The sequence below is a fragment of the Herpailurus yagouaroundi genome, unplaced genomic scaffold (assembly GCF_014898765.1).
Source record: "Herpailurus yagouaroundi ecotype Mexico unplaced genomic scaffold, PumYag 67383, whole genome shotgun sequence".
In the NCBI taxonomy this organism is placed as follows: Eukaryota; Metazoa; Chordata; class Mammalia; order Carnivora; family Felidae; genus Herpailurus; species Herpailurus yagouaroundi.
In genome coordinates, this window is record NW_024420199.1 from 440,004 (window position 1) to 447,966 (window position 7,963).

A 7,963-nucleotide genomic window follows, 5' to 3' on the forward strand; every position below is an offset into this window, starting at 1 on the left:
CCAAAAATAAATAAACGTTGGAAAAAAAAAATTAAAAAAAAAAAAAAAACAATGGCCATATTGTGGAAAGAGCCTAAGTGTCCCTCAACTGTTGAATGGATAAAGAAATTGTGGTTTATATACACAATGGAATACTACTTGGCAATGAGAAAGAATGAAATATGGCCTTTTGTAGTAACCTGGATGAAACTGGAGAGTGTTATGCTAAGTGAAATAAGTCATACAGAGAAAGACAGGTACCATATGTTTTCACTCTTATGTGGATCCTGAGAAACTTAACAGAAGACCATGGGGGAGGGGAAGGAAAAAAAAGTTAGAGAGGGAGGGAGCCAAATCATAAAGAGTCTTAAAAACTGAGAATAAACTGAGGGTTGATGGGGGTGGGAGGGAGGGAAAAGTGTGTGATGGGCATTGAGGAGGGCACCTGTTGGGATGAGCATTGGGTGTTGTATGGAAACCAATTTGACAATAAATTTCATAAAAAAAGAAAAGTGTATCTCAAGTGTATATGGAGATGAAAGTTGGCTAGGGTTTGGTAATCTAATATTAGCACTCTAAAGAGACATTCCATAATTTCCTGTTGCAGAGAAACTCATAGTTGCTTCTTTTTATTCTGTACTTTCTAAGGTCTGATCCAGCTCTTCCTTCAGTTGTGACCTACCCTTCCAATGAATTCCATTTTTTGTTTAAGTGAGTTAGAGACTTTTCTTCTTTAATTTAATTTTTTTGCTGCTTGCCACCAAAGGATTCTGTTTAAACCAAACTCAGTGAATGGTACCATTTTATTTACCCAGTAGTTTAGGTTAGAAATCTGAGAATACTAGGCTGATAATGTATTCATCAGTCTCAAAGTCTGATATTAATTTTATATTTTATATCTTTTTAATCTTTCTATTTTTATTGCTACTGCCTTGATTCAGGCCTTTGTCTTGCCTTAAATGCAGCAAAAGTTTTCTTCTGGTTTTTTCCCCTTCTGATATTTTCATGCTATAGTGAATGCTTTCTAAAAACCCAAATCTGATCATGTTACTCCACTATTTAATACCTTTTGTGCTTCCCCATCCCATTGAAAATGAGTTTTAATTCCTTATCTTAATGCAAAGGGCAACTTATGACTAAGCCCCTGCCTACAATTCTCCCTCTAGAATAAAAGAAAACAAAACCACTATTTTTGTGTTAACATTCAACTACCCCTCTACCACATAGTACAAACCAATAGGCAGGAGATATTTTCAAAATATTTCCTCAAAAGCCCTTAACTCCTGGAGGAGAGTTTTTTTCATCTTTGTAATCACAGTGCCTATTCATAGACACATGATACTTAATTCTCTTCACTCTTTCTTATGCTGGATATTCTCCAATAATTCCTCAGTGGAATTATTTCATTCTATTTCTTTGTTGCTTTGACCCTTCTGTACAAGCCAAAATGTATACATTATTTTCTTTCCTTCCTGTGGTGGTCCCCCAATGAGTCCATGCCTCCCTATATTCATGCCCTATGTGACCCATCCCATATCCCTTGAATCTTGACTGGTCTTGTGACTTTTTTTTTGTCCAATAGATAGAACTGGCTGTGTGAATGCTGAGGCAAGGTTAGAAGAAGCTTTACGGCTTTTACCTGAGCAACTTGGACCACTCCCTCTCAGAGCCCAGCCATTATGCTAAGCTCAGGCTGCATTGAAATGGCACATGCAGTTGCTCCAGTTGACAGCCCCAACTGAGTTCCTAGCCTACAGCTAGCATCGGCCACCAGTGATGTGAATGAGCTACCCTGAATATCCAGCCAATCAAGTCCTTTGATGAATCCAACCCCAGCCAAGAATTGCCCAGCTGAGCCTAGTCAGCTCACAAGACTGTGTGAGACAAAAAATAGTTTTAACTTTGTGGTGGGTTTGTTATACACCAAGAGATAATTAGAACACTGTTCTCATTCCAGCCTCTATCTAAAAAAAGTCTCATAGATAAACTAGCTCATGTTGTAGGATTGAACCTTCTTTCCTGGTTATACTATTGTCCAATCTACTAAATTTTTCCTCCTAGGACAAGCATTCAGAGAAACTAAGCTAGATGACTCAGCCTTACTGTACATCTACAGTTCTGAGTTTCTCTAAAAGAAGTAATATATTCATTGAGATTGACTGATTGATTTTATGACATAGAGAGAGGGTGTAAGTGAGCGAGGGCTGAGAGAGAGAGAGAGAGAGAGAGAGAGAGAGAGAGAGAGGAGTGGCGCTCACCTGGAGCGGGGCTCATTTTCACATGAAGCGGGGCTCATGCTCACCCAAAACAGGGCTCATTTTTACCTGATTTGGAGCTCAGGCTCACTCAAAGTGGGGCTCGATCTCACCCCATGTGGGACTCAAACTCATGAATCATGAGATCATGATGTGAGCCAAAGTTAAATGCTTAATCAACTGAACCACCCAGGTGCCCTGATTGGATTTTTTTAAAAATTAGGAGTAGTACTGATTATGGAACTTCTGACATTCATCCTAAGTAATGGCTAGGTACTTTTTTCTTTCATCTCTAAATGTCTGTTCTTGAACTCTTCTATCGGTAGCTATAGAATCCACAGACATCTTTATCCCTACACTTGGTCTCCAGGAGTAAATCCCTCTTTTCTTTGCAATAGAAAGATACTTAACAAAAGTAGACCACTGACATCTCATTCCCACATTAGAAAAGATCTAATGCTTCCCTGTTTTTTCTTAGTGGCTAGTCACTGAATTTTCAATTGTGTCTTTGTGGTTTTTTTTCTGGCAATATATATCAATGGCAACAATTAATAAGAACCAAGTTAACTATTTTCTCAATCTCACAACTTCTCCCTGCAAATCCTCAGCATCTTAACTAAAGATTCTCACTTCAAAGGAGAATTGCTAGATAAAGAATCCAGAGTCCATCCACTACTATCACTTTAGGCAAAATGTTTCCTTAGGTACTTATTGATGATAAATTGGGTGAAGAAGTGATAATAATAATGGTTAGCATTCATCAAGTGATCATCATATACTTAGCACTGTCCTAAGTGCTTTACATATATTAATTCATGTAATTCTTGTCACAACCCTGAAAGGAAGGTGGTATTATTATTCCTATTTTATAGATAAGGAAACTGAGACACGGATAGATTATTTAGGCCACATACCTAGAGTATGGCAAAGTCTAGATTTGAACCTCGGCAATCTAGCTTCAGAGTCCACTTTTTAACCACTATGCTATTGAAAGGGCGGGCCTACGCAGGCCGACTCCATCTTGTTCTGTGTCCTTCACCTTGACCACACCTCCTCCCCTTGAGTAACCCCCCTCACCTGCCTAACAGGACTCGGACCCTTCCCCAGGACCCTTCCCCAGCCAATCGGCTGAGGCCATAGCCATCACCTCACCAACTGCCCCCAGGCCCCAATAAAACCTTTGTCCTTTTGAAACTCGCTCTCTTTCCCTGGTATCTCACCGCTGCGTCGGTGCAGGTAGGGGATTGAGCTCGAGCTAGCTCGAATAAAGGCTCTTTGCTTTTGCATTGGACTCGGCTCCCTAGTGGTCTTTGGGGATCACGAATTCTGGGCATAACACTATTAGGTCAAGATTTTGTTCAAAGCTTTCAGACACTCAAGCTTTAAAGAATGAATAGCGAAAGCAGAATTACCCAGTACCTAGTTTTCTTCTATTTTCTTTGTGTTAGAAAAGGATTATTCATTGGTCTGGAAAGGGTAGAACAATTACTAGTATGAATGTTATATCCAAAAATGAGTAAGCAACCCTAAAGACAACATCTAAATTCTAGGGACCTGTGCCAGTAATTTACCCTCTGCTCCTCAACTTTACTCCTACCATTCTGTATTTGCTCTCTACAGTTACCAGGCTTTCTTGCCAACTTAGGTCTTAGGGTCTGCCAATAGGAGGCATTAGCAGGAGATCAGAAGGCGGGAGGAAGAGAGATGCTTCCTGCTTTTGGCTCTGATGGATGGTAGCTGCTGGCAGGAGCTGCAGTGCCAACAATACCAGAGTTTCTAGCCTTGGTTAAGGTGATACTACTTTGGTAGATATATACTTGATTGTAATAATGTCTCTAACAGCGCAATAGTAGGAACAAGCTTATGAACTTCACTCCAGAAATATCAGTTTCTGATCTCTGTATCATCTCTTCCTCCTTTTTCCTCCATGTCTCCCTTTTGCTCTACCATTCTTTTCAAAATCTTTGTAATTAATTCATTTTATTAAATTTCCTGTTTGAAACACTAGAAATAATTTTGCTTTATCTGGCTAGACCCTAAGACCTCAAAGAACTTACAGATGAGACTATTGGATCCCTATCAAAGATCTTTGAGAAAGTGACAATTACAGGAATGGCATCAGAAAACTGAAAGCAGTGAAATATTGTACTAAAAAAACCCCTTTTGTATTGTGAAGAATAACACATACAGAAAAGTGAGCATACATAAATATATAGCTTAATGGTTTACCAAGAATCAGCCATAAACCAGCACTCAGGTCATGAAACAGAACATTATCAACACCCCAGAATCCCCCTGCCAATCATTAGATTGTCTTTCTTCCACAAAAGCAATCATTAACCTGACTTTTATGACAATCATGTCCTCGTCTTTCTTTATAGCTTTACTGTCTAAGCATCAGTTAATCTTCAGGTAATGCCTGAACATTAATAATCTGTTTTTTTAATTATGTAATCAGGGGCACCTGGGTGGCTCAGTCGGTTGAGCATCTGACTCTTGATTTCAGCTCAGGTCATGATCCCAGGGTGGTGGGATCAAGCCCACATTGGGCTCCACACTGAGTGTGGAACCTGTTTAAGATTCTTTCTTTCCCTCTCCCTTTGCTCTCCCCTGCCTGTGCCCTCTCTTTGTAAAATTTTAAAAAATAAAAATAAATGAACTATTATATACATGTAATTAAATAATATGTATACTTCTGTGCTGGCTTCTTTCACTCAACATCACATTTGTTAAATTAATCCATTCTGATGCAAGGAACTGTAATTAATAAATTTTATTGCTCTATAACATTCTATTTTATGAACAAACATGGCTACCAAACAAGGTTTGATCTGAGGCCATATCAATAAAGTAGGAACCATTTGGTAAAATATCAATGAACTAGATGGCATGCTGTGAAGGATGACCAAGACAGTAAAGGTCTAGCTGTATATACTGTTTTGGAAAAAGAGAAGGCTTAGGGCATAGAAGGAAAGGAGCCACAGCTATCTTAAAATTTTTAAAGAGCTACCATGTATAAGAGGAATTGAACTTATTTTATGCAATTTCAGAGGGCATAATTAGGACCAATAGGTAGATGGTGTAAAGATTTCAGCCATCTTATCACTATATTCTTGCCCTTGTCTTCCATAAAGTTCTTGGAGATAAATAGGGATAAATTAAATGATCTTTATGGTTAGTTGCCTGAGCCCAGGGTTTTTAAATGCAATTAAATAGTTCTAGAAATAATCTTTATCTTAGCATTTTCTGCAAACTTTCTGTTGACAGAGACTTTTCAGCTGGAACAAGCAGAGGCAAATAAATATTAAAGATAAGCCAAAAACTGTATTATATACTGACCATATGAATCATGAGAACTAAATGATGTGAAGACTTCTGATTTGGAAAATTGCCATTTCAGTACTAATCTTTTTTTTTTTTTCAGTTTTACACTAACCTTAAAAATCAATTCCTATACTAGGTAATGCTGGGAACTTTCTAACAAAAAGGTTATCTCAAATATGAAAAGTTAGAGGAAAGCCAGCAGAAATTTCTGGGAGCTTCTGTGTGAGCATGTTTGTCTAACACTACTTGCTTTACAGAGTTGCAAAGTTCAAACAAGATAAGACATATACAAATACTTTATAAACTCTAAAGTGTATTAAACTAGAAGATGGGATTTAAAAGAAAACAAGGTTCTAAAGAACTCTCAGAAGAATCAGCCTAAAGTTCCAAACCAGGGCTTAGTCTGAATAAGTTTTTCAGAAATGAGGCTCCTAAAAATTTCCTGATGAGATTCTTAAACACAATTAAACACATAATAAGAATTAACCTCTAGAGAAGGAGTTAATTTGTGAATAATGAATAAACACAAAAGGACATACCATTAAACTTTAGACCCTCAGGTCAAAATTTTGCTAAGAAAAAGCCTCTTCTAATCTAACATCTCCTTAAATACAATATCAGAGGTTTTTCTTTTATAAGCTGGCCAAGGTACTAACAGGGTTGTTTAAGTGGCTATTGCAGAGATAACTAATAATGAAAGTGGTTTTTGCTAAACTTTATTCCCCAAATCTAAGCATATTAAAGAAAGATATGGAATCTGATATTATTAGTAAATGCTGGAGGAAAATCTCAGAGCTGTCAAATTCTATCTTAAGATTAAAAAAAAATGTTTATTGGGGTGCCTGGGTGGCTCAGTTGGTTGAGCGTCCGACTTCGGCTCAGGTCATGATCTCACGGTTTGCGGGTTCAAGCCCTGCATCAGGCTCTGTGCTGACAGCTCAGAGCCTGGAGCCTGCTTCGGATTCTGTGTCTCCCTCTCTCTGTGCCCCTAACCCACTCGCATTCTGTCTCTGTCTCTCCCCAGAATAAATAAAAAACATTAAAAAAATTTTTTAAATGTTTATTTATTTATCCTTGGCGGGCCGGGTGGAAGGAGAGAGAGAGAGAGAGAGAGAGAGAACAAGCGGGGTAAGGGGAGAGAAGGAGACACAGAATGTGAAGCAGGCTCCAGGCTCCAAGCTGTCAGCTCAGAGCCCGACCCAGGGCTCAAACCCACAAACCGTGATATCATGATCTGAGCTGAAGTCAGACATTTAACCAACTGAGCCACCCAGGCGCTCCTATATCTTAAGATTTTTGATGGATGGGAATGCAAACGGGTGTAGCCACTTTGGAAAACAGTATGGAGGTTCCTCAAAAAATTAAAAATAGAACAACCTTACAACCCAGCAATTGTACCACTAGATATTTATCCAAGGGATACAGGTATACTGTTTTGAAGAGGCACATGCACCCCAATGTTTATAGCGGCACTATTAACAATAGCCAAAGTATGGAAAGAGCCCAAATGTCCATTGGTGGATGAATGGATAAAGAAGATGTGGTGTGTATACACACACACACACACACACACACACGCACACACACACACATACATACATACAATGGCAATCAAAAAGAATGAAATCTTGCCATTTACAACTGCATGGATGGAACTAGAGGGTATTATGCTAAACAAAATTAGTCAGAGAAAGACAAATATTATATGCTTTCACTCATATGAGGATTTTAAGATACAAAACAGATGAACATAAGGGAAGGGAAGCAAAAATAATATAAAGACAGGGAGGGGGACAAAACTTAAGAGACTCTTAAATATAGAGAACAGAGGGTTGCTGGAGGGGTAGTGGGAGTGGGGATAGGCTAAATGGGTAAGGGGCATTAAGGAATTGACTCCTGAAATCATTGTTGCACTATATGCTAACTAACTTGGATGTAAATTAAAAAATAAATAAATTATTAAATGATTATCAGCAAAATAAAATAATAATTAAAAAATAAAAAATAATAAAAATACTTAGGAATATTTTAACATAGGAAGTTTAAGATTTGCACATTGAAAACCATAAAATATGGGGTGCCTGGATGGCTCAGACGGTTAAATGTCCAACTTTGGCTCAGGTCATTATCTCATGGTTCATGGGTTCAAGCTCCATGTCAGGTTCTGTGCTGACAGCTCAGAGCCTGGAGCCTGCTTCAGATTCTGTGTCTCCCTCACTCCCCTCCTCCCTCACTTGCGCCCCCCCCCAAAAATAAATAAACATTAAAAAAAAAGATTTTTGATGAAGACTTTGTCATTTGTAATGAGTACAATGATTTCAGTTATACCTCTCTCAATTTACTATTAGCCATAGTATGATGTCTCATTGTGATGGGGAAAAGCCAAGTAGATGTGGTTGGGTGTT